Source organism: Eschrichtius robustus, chromosome 16 (genome assembly GCF_028021215.1).
Source record: "Eschrichtius robustus isolate mEscRob2 chromosome 16, mEscRob2.pri, whole genome shotgun sequence".
NCBI classification, from domain to species: Eukaryota; Metazoa; Chordata; class Mammalia; order Artiodactyla; family Eschrichtiidae; genus Eschrichtius; species Eschrichtius robustus.
The window spans coordinates 64,832,065-64,849,138 of record NC_090839.1 but is presented as its reverse complement, the minus strand read 5'-3'; the positions used below and the strand labels follow the sequence as shown (position 1 = coordinate 64,849,138).

At 47.5% G+C, this 17,074-nt stretch overlaps 1 protein-coding gene and 1 non-coding gene across 6 annotated transcripts in view; one reads left to right on the top strand and one right to left on the bottom strand.

The window, feature by feature from the left end:
* SNX29 (sorting nexin 29) overlaps window positions 1-17,074 on the bottom strand; it is a 565,105-nt gene that overhangs the window by 39,692 nt on the left and 508,339 nt on the right. The gene's annotated exons all lie outside the window — the stretch shown is intronic.
* Window positions 1,241-1,313, top strand: TRNAG-CCC (transfer RNA glycine (anticodon CCC)). The gene has a single exon. It is a non-coding gene; the product is annotated as a tRNA-Gly (tRNA).

Sequence of the window (17,074 nt, the reverse complement as noted above, 5' to 3'; positions counted from 1 at the left end):
AAACCCTCAGTGCTTTTTATTTCTCTGTCCCCCTGCACTTGGCCCTGGACACGGATACAGTCATGGGAGGTATGTGAACCTTAACCCAATCCTCACACCTTATCCAAAAGTTAACTCAAAATGAATCGCAGATCTAAATATAAAATTATAAAACTTTTATCAGAAAGCCTAGGAGAAAACCTTTGTGACCTTGGTTTAGGCAAAGAGTTCTTAGACGTGACACCAAAAGCATAACTCGCAATAGAAAAAATTAAGAAACTGAATTTCAGCAAAATTTAGAAGCTTTGTAAAGAAAACAAAATTTTGAAAATGAGAAGACAAGCTACAGACAGGGAGAAAATGTTTGCAAATTACCTATCTGACAAAGAACTTGTATACAGAATATATAAAGAACCATCAAAACTCAACATATCCAAAATATATAAAGAGCTCATACAACTAAATATCAAAAAAAAAAACCTGATTAAAAAATGGGCAGAAGACCTGAATAGACATTTTTCCAAGGAAGACATACAGATGGCCAAGAGGCACATGGAAAGATGCTCAACATCACTACTCATTAGGGAAATGCAAATCAGAACCACAATGAGACATCACCTCACAACTGTCAGAATGGCTATTGTCAAAAAACCCCACAAATAACAAATGTTGGTGAGGATGTGGAAAAAGGGAACCCTCGTTCACTGCTGGTGGGAATGTAAATCAGTACAGCCACTGTGGAAAACAGGATGGAGGTTCCTCAAAAAATTAAAAATAGAACTACTATATGATCCAGCGATTCTTCTTCTCGGTGTATATCAAGACGACAAAAACACTAATTCGAAAAGATATATGCACCTCAGTGTTCACAGCAGCATTATTTACAATAGCCAAGATATGGAAGCAACCTAAGCGTCCATCAACAGATGAATGGCTAAAGAAGTTGTGGTATATACATACAATGGAATACTACTCAGCCATAAAAAAGAATGAAATTTTGCCATTTGTAACAACATGTATGAACCTGGAGAATATTATGCTAAGTGAAATAAGTCAGACAAAGACAAATACTGTATGTTTTCACTTACATGTGGAATGTAAAAAATAAAGCAAACAAATGAATATAACAAAACAGAAACCGATTCACAGATATAGAGAACTAGTGGTTACCAGCGGGGAGAGGGGTGGGGGGAGGGGCCAGATACAGGAAGAGGGTTGAGAGGTACAAATGACTAGGTCTAAAATAAATAAGATAGGGATTTCCCTGGTGGTTCAGTGGTTAAGACTCTGCACTCCCAATGCAGGGGGCCCAGGTTCAATCCCTGGTCAGGGAACTAGATCCCACATGCATGCCACAATTAAGGAGCCCACATGCCGCAACTAAGGAGACCGCCTGCCGCAACTAAGACCTGGTGCAACCAAATAAATAAATAAATATAAAATAAATAAGATATAAGGATGCAATGTACAGTGCAGGGAATATAACCAATATTTTATAACAACTTTAACTGGAGCATAATCTATAAAAATAGCAAATCACTATGTTGTACGCCTGAAACTAATAAAACATCATAGCATGTAAATTATATAAATCAAATATACTTAAAAAAAACTCAACAGTAAAACAACCCAATTTTAAAAAATGGGCACAAGGCTTGAATAGATACGTCCCCAAAGAGGACACAGCAAAGAAACATACGCACATGAAAAGATACTCCACGTCATTAGTCACTAGGGAAATACCAATGAAGACCATGACAAGATACCACGATGGATCCTTTCAAATGGCTAAAATAAAAGCTGTGACAACACCAAACACTGACGAGGGTGCAGAGCATCTGACACTCTCACACACTGATTGTGGGAATGCACAATGGCACAGCTACTCGGAGACACAGTTTGGCAGTTTTTACATTTACCATATAACACAGGCACCCCACTCTTAGGTATTACCCTAGAGAAATGAAAACTTAAGTTCACATAAAAAGCTACACACGAATGTTTATATTTGCTCCATTCAAAGTTGTTGACAACTGGAAACAACACAAGTGTCTTTTGTGAACAGATAAACAAACTATGGAATATCCATATGATGGAACACTACTCAGCAATAAAAAGGATCAGACAACTGATATACCTGCCAACCTGGGTGAATCTCAAAGGAGCTGTGCTAAGTGAGAGAACCCAGTCTCAAGAGCTTAGATACTATATGATTCCATTTAGATGACATTCTCGGAAAGACAAAACAAGTGATAAGAACAGAGCAGCGGTGGCCAGGGCTTAGGGATGGGGGAGTGTGTGACCATAAAGGGACAGCAGAAGACAGCTTTTGGGGGGTGATGGAACTGTTCTTTATCCTGATTGTGATGGTGGCTACTCAAATCTATACATGTGTTAAAATTCATAGAACTGAATACCAAAAAAAAAAAAAAGTCAATTTTACTATATGCTGATTTTTCTTTTTTTGGCTGCGCCATGCAGCTTGCAGAATTTTAGTTCCCTGACCAGGGATCGAATCCAGGTCCCGGCAGTGAAAGCGCCAAGTCCTAACCACTGGACCACCAGGGAATTCCCTGTATGCTGATTTTTAAAAGAAGTTTTTTAAAAAAGTCAGGCAAGTGGGACTCTGGTCAATATGTGAAAGATATTAACTTGGCCCTTGCCCAGAATGCAGTGGAATGACCCCTCTCTGAGCCCCGTTGTTGATTTATGGGCTCCTGGGGCTCTAATCACTGGTCTCCCTTCCATCTTCTTACTAGTTGAAATATTGTCGTAGAACTTTACAGCTGTGTTTCCCCCACACCCTTTCACCTTCTACCTAGAACAAGTTATTCATCTGTGGTAGTTGAACAAATGGCCCCAATTATTTACCCTCTCTGTGTCTTGTTCTTTGCCCATGACTCTTCAGAGCTCTCCTGCTCTGACTCTGGTCTCTGCTATGGACGTGCCTTGCCCAACATGGGATGTTAGCAAACGTGACACAGTCAGAGCTTGGAAGGTGCTGCAGTGTTTGGGTTTTCCCTGTTCTCACCCTCTGCCATACATTCTCAGGCTGGGCCGCTGGTCCCAGCTGCCCCATTATTCCCAGTCAAGGCCATCCTGGACCAGCTGACAGCCAGCTGATCCCCCCAGACATGGAAGCAAATGTAGCCAAGATCAGCTGAGCCTCCTAGCCCATCACCTAATATGTGAGCAATACGTTATTATTACGGTATGCCACCAAGGTGTCAAGGTTGTTTATTACACAGTATTAACACGTGGCAGTAGGTAACTGATACATCACCCAATTAAGTAACCATTCTCAGTTACCACTCAGAGATATCATTTGAAAAGTGCAAGGGGAAATGCAGAAAGCTGTGAAATTGTTTGACCCACTGAGAAGAAAGCTGTCACCGAGGTTGATTATGATGTAGTGGAACAGAATAATTCTGCCTGCAAACAGCAGTCAACTTCTCGTGTGTTGTGGTCTCACCCCCTGATATTAGAAAACTTTTATTACTATTATTTTTTTTTTTACTAACACCAAATTGGATGGAGGTTATTGTGCCAAAAATAAGTTAATCGGCTTCCCTTGCTCCAAACTTTCAGATGCTCCAATGTCTAAGAATAAAAGACATGAAGTAGGGCAAGCAATTGTAATAATCTCAAAGCTGCCAACTCAAATCATTTTGAAACTGCAGTGAGAGTCTGAACAAAGAAGTGAAATGTGACTGCAGCTAAAACCGCTCCCCTTGGAGAAGCTCCTACTAGGTGATTCTTCATGTAATCCTCTTAGCAAGGCAGCAAGTTCTGTGCTACTGGCCCCGTTTTACAGATGGGGACACTGAGGCACAGAGAGGCCAAGGTCACAGGCCACTAGGTAGTGCAGTTGACATTGAACCCAGATCTGTCTGACTCCAAGTCTTGCTCTTTTTAAATATAAAAAATGTATATATGTGTATAACTGAATCACTTTGCTGTACAGCAGAAATTGACACAACATTGTAAATCAACTATACTTCAATTAAAAAAAAATCTTGCTCTTTCAGTTAGATACCAAGCTGCTGCTTAAATTCTGTAAGAAATTAATAACAGAGCTCTGGCTTATCTGTTATCATGCTATCTATCCATCATACTGAACAGTTACTGGGGTGAACAGAAGGTCTGCTACTTTAGAGGAACCTTGGCACTTTGCTGCCTGGTCACTGGGCTCGGCAATTTAGGGCTTGGCCATGGGGCTGCCATCTTTACACTAACATGGTCACAGAGCCTTAGCCTCCCAGATCAACTTGATTGATATTTGGGAAGAAAGGGAGTGACCATGGCTGGGAGAGTCACAGAGAAATCTATACTGTCTCCCACATATCCTCAATGAGTGTGCTTGCTGTGTGTTCCTCTGGCCATCATGCCATGAAAATGCCATAGCTCCAAGGTCTGCCCTGATTCTAAGGAGCCAGAAATGAGCTGTGTATCCTCCTGCTAACAACAAAAGCAATCATTTCACTCCTGCAGCCGCAGCTAACCCATTAAGTGCTTACTACGTGCCTGGTGTAAGTGCTTCAGCACTGTCTTGTCAAAGCTCTGAATCAGCCTTCTGAGGGAGGGCCTATTCTCAGTCCCATTTTACAGATGGGGAAGTCAAGGCACAAAGCCCTTAAAGGGTCTGATCCGAGATTACCGAGCTAGTAAATAGCATGGCCTCGAGTGGAACTCAGGCCTGCATGACTGCATCTCTTTCTCTTAACGATGATGCCGTTAGCTTGTACCTTTAATGTGAAAGTCATAAAACACGCCACATCCCAAACCCTGACAGAATGGCTTGCTTCCTGTCACATTAGTAATTTCTCAACCTGCCTTCCCAGAACAAGCTAGTGAGAAAAACATCCACAACTCTGTCACAGCAAGTTCTCATGTGTGAAAAAGAAAAATAAAAACAAGGGATCCTGTTCTTACTCAGTCCGTGACCTGCTTTATCTTCTGAGTGATGCTTGCTAAGCCAGCAGATGATGTGTTCAAAGGAGAGTGTTCCCAGGGCCCAAGCAGGACTTCGGTTCTCCTTTCTGGTCCAGTAAAAACATCCAGTGTTAGATTCATGAAGAACAAGAAGGGACCGAGGCTCGTGAGCAAACCGGTTCAGAATGGGGAGGGGGTGGAAAGTGTATAAGGAGCAGGTGTCTAAGACGGCTTTTCTCAACTGAGTCAAAGCCCTCATGAGTTCCTGAACCCGCCTCGGCCCCATTTCCCTTCCTTTCTGCAACATTTACTTTGGGAGTTAATCCCAAAGAGGGGGAGAAGGGTAGGACCTTAGACACACCAAGCAGCAGCCCTACAACAGCTGTGCACAGTAAGAGGCCATGGTGGGGATAGGTTTAAACCAGTGGCCGTAGCCCATGCCAGAGACCCTCCAGAGGAGAGGCAGGTGGCCAAAGACAAGTGTGACAAAGCCAGGCTTCCTTTCCTAGGGGCGCGGAGGACCCACAATTAGAATCCTGAACTTGGAAACAGCCCATGAGAAGATACTTAGGAATGCTGTATCATGTGCTTAATTTTGACGTAATGGTGACACAGAGTGGAGGCTGACAAACCATACAAACGCAGCTTACACTCCCCAGTCCACCGCCTCCAGCCGTGAGACTACGGCAGCTCACGTCACTGTCAGAGGCTCAGTTTCCTCCTCCGAATAAAAGGCAACAATAACACCAACCTCAGAGGGCAGATGTGGGGACTTAATGAAAGAACAGCTCCTGGCCCGTTTCTTGGTGTATCCTTCTTATCTCTTTCTTGGCAATGGAACCACACGGGATTGCAGCTGGTTCTACAAGATCCAATGATAGACCAGCTTCTTGGGCTGGATCAGGGTTTCCCAACCTTGGCACGACTGACATTTGGGTCGGGTGGCTCTCTGTTGTGGGGGGCTGTCCTGGGCACTGCAGGATGTAGAGCAGCAGCCCTAGTCTCCACCCACTAGATTCTAGCCACACTGCCACCCACGGTGGTGATGACCAAAAATGTCTCCATTCACTGCCAACTGTCCCTGGGGTTGGGGAAGAAGGTAATAACGCCCCTAGTTGAGAACCATGAAGTCAGAGGCACAAGGAGACCCAACAGGGGTGAGAAGGGCAGGAGCACTGAGTGAGAAAATGAGCAACACGAACAAAATCATAGTAAAATGTCCTGCAACAGCTGCTCTGCACAAAACCCCTTCAGGTAAACTGCACTCAAGAACAGAATTTGTTCCTTGAACTTAACAGGTGAGATTACCAGACTTCCTTTTCAACCCTAACAACCTGTGACCAATTCCCTGGAATAGACACAACTGTCCTCCAAGGACCCACGTTCCTCTTACTAAGACGAAAACCACATAATTACTGGCTGCGTTCTTTTTACAGGTAAATAAGCACGGCCTATGGTTACACAAAGATGACAAGAAACAAAAGAACCACCCTGGAGAAGACGTGGGAGACTCAGGCGGGCACTTTGCCCGGAGGAGCTGAACATCTGGCTGGTCAAGGGCCTCTCTCTGGGAACACGGTGCCTTCCATACAGAGGGAGAGGGCGGGGCTGATGGGCTGCATGCACTTGGATGCTGAGCCGACGTCTACTGCCCGTGGCCTGTTCTGGTGGACCCATCACGCATCAGGCCTCGGTCAGAACCTCAGTCCTGAGCGCCTGCGGTCAGAGCTACCCTGGCAGATATCTTGTCATCATTGTCCTCTGGAACTGGGTGGATTACTGCCTGCTTCTACCCTGCATTTCTTCAGGCGTTAAACAGATTCATCTGATGCAGGCCCTTTGGGCTCTAGAAGGCGTGTGATATACAGTGGGCCACATGCGGCCCACAGCTGTTGTGTCTGGCCCACAGACAAACTAGTTGCCAACTAATTTAAAAGTCAGATTTTATCAAGATATGGGTTTCTGGGCTTCCCTGGTGGCGCAGTGGTTGAGAATCTGCCTGCCAATGCAGGGGACACGGGTTCGAGCCCTGGTCTGGGAGGATCCCACATGCCGCGGCGCGGCTGGGCCCGTGAGCCACAATTACTGAGCCTGCACGTCTGGAGCCTGTGCTCCACAACAAGAGAGGCCACGACAGTGAGAGGCCCGTGCACCACGATGAAGAGTGACCCCCGCTCGCTGCAACTGGAGAGGGCCCTCGCGCAGAAACGAAGACCCAACACAGCCATAAATAATAAATAAATAAATAAATAAATAAATAGATAGATAGATAGATAGGTAGATAGATAGATAGATTAAACCCCTTTAAAAAAAAAAAAGATACGGGTTTCTGCCATCTCTTGGAAAATTCACAGATCGGCAACCTGCAGTCTCGATGATAATCAACTAGGCTGAGCAGTGGTCAACTCTTAGACGGGGTCTCTGAGCTCCACTCCACACCCCTCCCTATTGTCACAGCTCACTGGCTTTATTCACTTACATGACCTGCCTGGACCCTATAGCCATCTGAGTTTGCCATGGTCCTCCGGTCAAGAGGGATACATTTGGGGTACTTGTCTGCCCTGTTGACCCTGGATGCCGGGAAGGTGCCAAACCCAGATAAGCAAGATGCTGAAAGGTCACAGAACTAAGTCAGGAGGCAGCCTCCCACTGGGGCATACCTGTCCCATTGAGGGCGCCAGTCCTGGTGGAGAGGCGCCTCCTTTCCCAATAATCACCTGATTAATAATGCAGGTAAGAGGTGGAAGCTAAGAGACAATGACAAAGGCTGAAATGGAAAGAAAGACGTGCACAGTTTATCCAAGTCTGTGCATGGTCCCCCTCTGAGCTGGGGGTGAGACGTCAGTGCTTTGCCCCCACAGAACGCAAACAAAGCACCAACACATCAGAAAAGGAGTCAAAGAATCTGTAATCCCAGCTGACCTCGATCTGATCTGAGTTATTCCAGGACCCCTAAAGTGTCACGGTTCCTGAAACGGGGGCCAGGTACCAGCCCCAGAGTCACCAGAGCTGACTCCCCAGGTGGAAGCTTCGACCTGTGCAAAGTCTCCACACCAGAGTCAACTGCCCCGTCCTGCGAGACAAGGCCGACAGTCCTTCAGGACCGTGGACAGCTGCCAGGCCCCGAGTGGGCTCCTGCAGAGCGAGGCCTGCCTGTGGAAGGCACACATCTCTAAGCAGGGCTGTGGAGCTGACCCGCCCCCTCCAGGAGGCCCGACAGGCAGCTGGGGCTCTAGCAGGCGCTCCCCCCGCCGCCCTCGATGGCTGGTTCTCGGTGGCAGGGATGCCACCACAGTTGCGCCGCGCCACCTGCTCCGTGCTCCTCAGCCAGCTTGGCCGCGAGGAAGGAGGACAGCTTGCTATTCTTGCTGCTCTGGCACTAGGTGTTAATTTGGCAGCTCTTTCATGCAGAGGAAGCCTTCTTTGGGAAACGCTCTCTCCCCTCGCAACCCTGACCCAGCTTTCTCCAAGTTTCCGCCTCCCCTCCCCTCTGCTGTGCTGGCTCCCGGCCTACTCTGTCCCAGCTTCCACTCTGTCACCTCCTCCTGTTTCTCTGAGCGCCCTTCCCCACCTCTGTGGCACCCATTCTCCAGTTCATATTAGGAAACTGTCTCCCAAGGAGTGTTTCCAAAATCCTGAAGGACATGACTCTTTGGGATTGGAGAGCAAAAGTCAGAATCCCTGGGTGTTTTCTCGGAAATTCCCCAAATCATAAGTTATTCTTAAAATAGTCCCAACATTCTTCATACTATTTATTCATTATTGTGGAACTCTAACATGATCTGCTTAATAAATAAGAAATATCAAGTTCAGTGGTATTTCACAAAGAATCGTAGCCTAGAGCAAATATTCAAATGCTGGGAAATGCTAGCGAACACTCTTGGGTCATGTTCGGATAATAATGCAACACGCGAATCTCCTGTGTCCAAATTGCCCATTTAAGGACTTTCTGTGCTTCCAAAACGTATTTCTTGGAATGCCACTCACAGCAGTATACTATGTACATAAACTTACTAGTATTTATTTTATTTGCAAGAATGATTCATTGTTTGCAGCAGACAGAGCCATGAACACACTACTTATGACACGGCATCAGCTAACGGCAAGACTAAGTAAGTAGATCATGACCGTTCCTCTTCAACGAGCTCCTGTCCTGGTTCCTGGAACCATTGACCTTTGCCTTCAACTCCACGTGTGGCACTTCCTGCTCTTGCTTTTACCTCATCAGCGTGGATTCCTTCAAACCAGGGATTGTTACACTTTAATTTTCACAGGAGAATGACAATACTTTTTCCTGATTTCCTGACTGATTTTCCTTGAGACCTGGAAAAACTTATGTTTCCTGAGAAACGCAGTCAGGAATTCACGGCTGATGCCAAGCCACAGGCTGCAATCCTAGGAGATGCTCACCTCTCTCTCCTGCCTTCAGGACCCCACAGAGTGGTTTCTACATCCAACGCCTCACGCTCACCTCGCCTGCTCCCAAACCAGTTTCCCCTCTGTCCCTTTTGCCCAGATATTTAGCCTCAAAATCTTGGCATCGTCTGGTTCAGGCCCTCCCACCCTTTCTCTCGACTCTTATGAAAGCACCCTGCCCCATCTCCCCACCACTCTCACTGCCCCCCTCCCAGCTGCCAGTGGGATCCTCCTAAAGCATGGACCTGAGCTCAGAGACCTGCAAGGGCTCCCTTCCCGGAGACCAAGATGGTATTGGTTTCCAAGACCTTCCACCCCCAGCTCCCAGCCCTGCTTTCCAGGGCATCCTGGCCACAAGGGCAGCGCTTGCTCTCCGCCAGTGGAGGACAGAGGGCCCCCCGAGCTTTGCAGCTGTTCTGCATAACTGGACAGAACACCTCCCCCTTCATGCCTAACAAAATGGTGAGTATCAAATTGGTATGAGAGGGTAGGGGTTAGTGATATCTGTCAAAATTTAAACACGCACCTGCCCCGCTTCTAAAAATAAACTCTACAGACCCACCTGCCATACTGTACATCTAGTACATCTATTTGAAACATCCCTGGCAATACTGTTTGAGGGAGAAAAATCTGGAAACCTCCTAAGTGTTCAGATGCAGCGACGGTGAAATAAATTATGAAACAGCCATTGCAGTGAGTACTCTGTAGCTTTCAAAGGGAATGAGCCAGCTTTATTAAATTAAAAAGGCAAACTACAGAGGGCTGGGTAGAGCCTGGCTTTGGCTTACATAAGTATTGACGATTTCTGCAAAGTTACATAAGAAACTTGACAGCGATCACAGGGGTGGGGGGCACGAAGCACAGCAGAGTGGGGTGTGATGTTTACTTCTCCTTCTTATATCTTTCTGTTGCGTTTCAGGTTTTTTTTTTTTTTAATACCATGATTTTATCACTTCCTCCAAAACGTCTGCTCCCCATACTCTCCTTTTCCCGTGCTCCCTTTCTGCTGGTAGAAAATAGCTACGCACATACAGAGCTTACTACACGCGAGGCGCTGCTCTACGAGCTTGACATACACGCGCTCGTGGAACCCTCTCGGCAGCCCCACGAAGGGGTGCTGGCAACATCTCCACTGCACAGAGGAAGACTCTGAGGCATGGCAGGGCTTAAGTTAGTTGCTTGAGGCCACACAGCTAGTCCATAGCAGAGCTGGGCTACAAACAGGGCAGTATGACACCTGTCTAGGCACTCTGCAAATTCCTAGTGAATGAAAACAGGAATGAGGGAAAGAAATGCTGCCATGGAATAATAACGTGACCCACACACCTGCTGACCCCGAGGGCTGGGGCACTGTCATATGTGTAATAATACCCCCAGCAACCTCCCCACTACCCCAGGGGCCTACATGGAGTAGGGGTTCAGGAGACATTTGTTGACTTGAATACAGGGCTGTCTGTATGGAATAACTTGGTGCATCTCTATATCTATATCTTGGTGCATCTCTACCCTGGTCTGTCAGGACCCCGGGTGTGTCATAATTCTCTTCTCTCACTCCCAACAGACAGTCCTCAAATATGTCCAGGGTCCAATCACCCTGGCCAAGCCACCACCCTCCTCCTGCGGGACCCTACAAAAGCCTCCCCACCCGGCCCCCCGTGATTCCATTCTCTACCCCACATCCAGAGTGAGGTTTTAAAAACATAAACCAGGTTATGCCACATTTCTGCTCCAAACACTTCAGTTTGGAGTAAATCCCAAAGTCATTGTTACAGCCTCCGAGGCCCTATGTGATACGGCCCTGGTGACGTTTCCAGCCTCATTCCCCTGTTCTCTCTGTTCTGGCCAAACTGGCCTTATCTGACACACCAAGCTTGCTCCTGCCTCAGGGCCTTTGCACTTACTGTTCCCTCTATCTGAACACCCTTCCCCCAGAAATTCACAAGTTCTTCCCTCAGAGAGGTCTTTCCCGACCATTTGGTGGAAACACTGCCCATGTGACTGTGACTCTCTAGCCTCTAACTATGCATTACTTTTCTTCAGAGACTTTCTTGTTTAGCAGTGTAGTATATGTTTATTTGTCCATTTTCCATTTCCCCAACTCCATAAAGGTGGTTTATCCTCTTTTTTCTGTTTTGTTCTCTGTTACATCCCCAGTGCTTGTTGAGTCCTTAGTAGGTGCTCGATAAACACTGACTGGATGAAAGAGGTGTTTGCTGAACACAAGCCCCTTTGACAGAGGCTTTCCGTCTATCCGCTCAGCAGCGTTTCTGCCCTGGAGATGTTCCAGGTTCCCCCACTTTTTCTGGGACTTGTAAAAGCTGCACCATCGTCCTCTTCTCCCTTCTCTTTGTAGAGCTGATCTCTCCCCACTTCACCACCACACAGAAAAGAAATGGCAGGAGTAGAACATAATTACTGTGACCTGTGGGATGCATAGGGGGTAGGGAGGCCACCTCAGTATCAGAGAAGAGTAGCTGTCACCCTGGTCGTTTTCAGAAAGAACGATTCATTCTGATCTCTGTGGGTGGGAGCCCTGAGGACGTGGAGGACCAGTACCCTGGGGACTGCACTTTCTCTGCATCCCTTAACACGGCCCCTGAAATAGCCAGGCCAGCAGATGGAGGTGATGAAGTGCCATTTTACATATCATCTCTCCAGGCGACAAGGTGGCAGGTCTCCCTGGGGAGGGGCCTCCGGGTAACGAGCTTCTGAGGAGTGGGCGTCCTCCTGCAGGGGAGGCCTGGCCCCTGGATGGGAGCGTTGCCATCTAGGCCTGGCTGAGCTCTTGGGCTCCCAGAAAAGCCAGAGCCTAGCTGTCGCACCCAGTTTCCCTGGGGCAGGCCCTGAGTCACTCCATCTAGATGAGAGATCCCCACAGGGGAAGGAGGAAGGGAAAGACTGACTTTCAGAATAATTCATGTTATAAGTCAGCATTTCATGAGCACCTACTATGTGCCCTGTATCTCAGGAAAGCACAGTGGACTCTTGCCCTGGCCTGCCACTTACTCTCACAAGGACCTTTAGGCAACCCACTTAAATTTCCTGGCGCTCCAGGTTTTCACCTGTAGACACAGATGGATGGATGGATGGATGGATGGATGGATGGATGGATGGATGGATGGATGGATGAAGAGACAGATGGAGAAATGTCTGTAGGGTTTTTGTGGGGCTTCTCTCCTGGTCTTTCTCACGAGTCTCGCTATCAACGGCCACTGACACGGAGAAGCTGCTGTGTCCCGCTCTCACACAGAATCCTCACCTAACATCCCAGCAAGAACAGTGATGTCAAATACTTATCTTCCCATTTTACACATAAGGAAACTAAGACTCAGAAAGGCTGGACCCTTGCCCGAGATCAGCCTCCTCCTTCGTGGCAGAGGTAGTGGGGAAGAGCACTGACTCCCAAATCCCCACGCATTTCCATTTGGACACCAGGGACCTCAGACTCATTTGCCCTCGAGGGCCAGGAAGCTGAGGTGCGTCAGCGAAGCAGGTCCAGGGGCAACGCGAGAGGGAGCAGCGGGAGAGGCGCCAGCCGGGGCACACTCTTCCCATCGACAGCCACTCACGTTGGTATTTTATTTTAAAACACAGCCCACACCTAACCAGTCTGCCAGTCTGGCCACACAACTGTCTGAACAGGATCTGCACCCCTTTCTGGCCGCTGGACGCGGCAGACCACTTTGGAACCTGAAGGTGTGGATCAGCCACAAAAGCAACGTGAGTCTAGGGTCCTAGGAAGGAACCATGTGACTCCTGTGAGCGCCCCTGGCAAAGCAGCGTGTCCGCTCGGGTCCACGTGATCCTGGCGTTACCCAGGCTGAAGCGTCTCAACCCCACGCCAAAGCCCCACTCGCTGGGAGAACATGGCAGCTCCTATTTCAGCAAAAATATATTTAACAGCTTTGAGAGTAAATATGGCAGCAGATGGGGGTGGGGAGTGGGGAAAACATCGACCGTGTTTTCTGCTGAGCATCCGGTGGAGAATTTGTGCTGTGACCTACATTACTCTGGCTTCCACCCCCGGAACTTTTCCTCTCCCCTCACGGAACGGCAGAACACGATGCATTTCCCAAGGATGAATGACTCTGCAGAAAAATGTTTTAATAACGTGCTAAATGACAGCACCACAAATCACTTAAGTCTTCACTGATCTGCAGTCCAGTTCCGCAGAATGAATTCTTGGAATCCTGGTCTCCCTTCGATAATGCACCTTCAAAGGAGCACCTGACATTTCCCTAAGTAACTGCTCACATCTGCCATGTGTCACATCTTGGGGTTCGCCTTTCCCTCCAACATGCCAGGAGGATGCAAACAACACGGGGCCCCCAAAGGAAGAGGGCATTAGGGGGTGTTGTCTGCTCACTAGCTTGGGGGCAGGTTCTGGTCCCCACGTGGGCCAGACACACACAGGGTTCAAAATGGAAAAGAAATGGCCCACTTCCTACCGTCCTACTTTCTAATTCAGACTGCTGCTGGCATTAGCAAGGAAGGCAATGGGCGGCAGAGAGATCTGGAAACAAAAATTGAACCTGCTGATTCTTCAACTCTCAGATTTGTGCAGATGGCAGAATCCTTGGAAGTCATGCTGCCCCTTGCAGAACACAGTGAAATACTGACACACTAAAAAGGAAAAACGAAATGGAAAAGTGTGTGTAAAAGCAGGTGCCATGGAATAGTGGATTCCAGGCTGCATGAGCCTGAAGGTTTTAAGGGTTTTGGTGAAGGAAAATGAGCAAATTCTACCCACTAGGTTTAATCCCCTGTACACCTTCCGTCTCCCGCCCCGTATGGGAAAGGCACCACCTTGACTGACACTCAGCAGTGGATGAGCTCGTTTGAACACACTGTGGAGCACAGAGTGTGAGCAATGCATCATGGGTACCTCACAGTCAAAGCCTATATTGCTGAGCAGCGGGTAAGAGCCAGCACCGCAAACTCAAGTGTCTCCTGGGGCCAGGCAGGTCATGCGAGTGACTATGGGAGAAAAACAGCCAAACACTAACAGCAGGTGGCAGGGAAGGCTCGGCTCAGTGTCCAGGAGGCAGCGGAGTGGCGGGCTCAGTGGGGAGAGGGCAGAACTGTCTGACTGTAGCCAAGCGTGGTCCAGGGGGAATGCGGGTGGGTATGTGTCTGCCCTGGCTGCCATAACAAAATACCACGGACCGGATGGCTTCAGCAGCAGACAGTTATTTCTCACAGTTCTGGAGGCTGGGAAGTCCATGATCAAGGTGCCAGCAGATTCAGTTCTGGATGAAGGCTCTCCTCTTGGATTGCAGATGGCTGCTTTTTCACTGTGACCTCATGTGGCAGAGGAGAGAACTCTGGTGTCTCTTCCTCTTCTTCTAAGGACACTAATCCCATCATGGGGACCCACCCTTATAACCTCATCTAACCCTAATCACCTCCCAAAGGCCCCACCTCCAAACGCCACCACAGTGGGGATTAGGACTTCAACATAGGAATTTGGGGGGCACAAACATTTAGTTCGTAACAGGGTGTGACCAATTCTGAGTTTTCAAGAGAAGCCTTATATATGATTTTTTAAAAAATCTGATACCTTCTAAGTTTTTGATGTTGGCAACACTTTAATTAAGAAAAAGTAATAACATGGACCTAGAGATTACCCTATGAAGTGAAGTAAGTCAGATAGCGAAAGACAAATATCATATGATATCACTTGCATGCAGAATCTAAAAAAATGATACAAATGAACTTATTTACAAAACAGAAACAGACTCACAGACAAAGAAAACAAACTTATGGTTACCAAAGGGGAAAGGTGAAGTGGGGGATAAGTTAGGAGTCCGTGATTAACAGATACACACTACTATATATAAAATAGATATTAAAAAAAGAAAAAAAAAAAAACCAAATAACAAAACCCCACCGGAATAGTCAAATAAAACAGGTTGGAGGGTCAGGCTCCATCCACAGGCTGAGGGTTTGTCACCCATGTCCTCAAGCCATGGGCTCTGGCACCAAACAGCCCAGGCCCCCCATGTGCTGGTAGGTAACCATGGGGTCACAAAGTAACCTCTCTGGCCTCATTTTCCTTGTCAGTATTAGGTGGAACCTTATGAAATTACCCTTTCATTGGCAACTTTGTAAGGCTCCACGTAATAAAATGAAGATACGGTGTCCACCTAATTAACAGGCTCTCAGGAAGACTGGATGAGGTGAAACCTACAGCCAGAGCTTATAGTAAATGCTCAATAAGCAAGGGGAGGAAGCAGGGCAAGGCCATCCTTAGTCAACAAGTCCACTCATGTTCAGTCGCTGAAAGGGATGCTTAGGGCCCTGAATCAGCATTTGAAAGACCTGAGGAAATCTGTCAAGATTATAATAATCACGCTTTGGGGAGTTTATTTCCTTAGTTGAGAGAGATGTTTTTTTAAGTAGGACTCTCTCAGGGTGAGATTCTGAGCTAAGACACCGGACCTGCTGTTTTCTGGGGCTGCACAGACAGGAAGTTATCATTTGGAGGCTCACCAGCATGGACAAACCGGGCTGCAGCTCACCTTCCATCACCCCCACATGAAACAATCTGCAAGCTCCCACCTGGAATCCCATCTCACTCAAAACAGACAAAGGAGGAGAGGGCAGCTAACTGTGGAACTGCAAGGAAAGCCGAAGGGCAAGCTGTTTAATTTCAGCTGGGGTCGAGACCAATGTTGAGTCCGGAGTCTCGTGTCAATATTGTGTCCCTTGCCACAATCTCCTACCAAAATGCTTTGTGTTTTTTAAAGCCCATGAAATTGAACCTCACATTCTCTCTGCTAATTAGGCACAAAGCTTTCTCTCTCAGCTCTCATCAATGGCAACCAGAGTGGCTGGGACTGCACAACACGCCGAGACACTTGAGTTAAAGTGCAATTGTCACAATTCGGCAGGCTCATGTTTGGCACACTCTCCACCAGAGCTGCCTGGACCCCCTGACCTGGCAGTAGGGGCACCAGCTCTCCCGTACGAGGCAGCCTCTTCTTCTCACACGTGAGGTGGGCAGCCTTTCTTAGCACTGGAGTCTCAGGACTACCTCTCGGATTCAATTTTCATCAGGAAATTTGGCCAAAACACACCTGACTCGGAGAGGTTGATTTCCAACACTCATCACAGGCCAGGGGGCTGCCTTTAAAAGATGAAGGGGATCTCCTCTCATGAACTATAGGGGCATTTTCAAAACAGCAAGATCAAGGCCCTAGCATCACAAATAACTGAGTAAAAAAAAAAATACAGTTTTCCATATGGTATATTCTATTTGGGGCGGGGAAAAGGCATCCTTTTATCACAGATAGCACAGTACAATTATATCTTTTCATAAAGGTCCTGGAACAATTAGAAAGACATAAGCAAGTGGCTTGGCTGCAGTTTCAAAGCCCTAAGCAGGTAAGAGGGGCAGCCCTGCCGATGTCTGTCTGGTTGGAAGTTCAACTTGGAAATTCTGGAAAGTGTGATGCCAAAGGCACACCCTTCCCCCCACAGACAGACGCAGGAATAAGCCCCGGCTTCAGTCATAGCATCACCGTTAGGACAAAACAGATCCCCAAACCCTCAGCACGCCATTTTAAAGAGCTCTGGGGAAAGGAAACTCTTGCTTCATCCCAGCAAATCAGTGTTTTTCAAGTGACAAGTCCCAACCCACTTTCAGAGGCCCACAGGTTAGCTATACGGATTCTTATATCTATCGTTTCCACTGTGATGATAACGTTTTAGAAATAATATAGAGTTGACCCGTGGACAACATGGG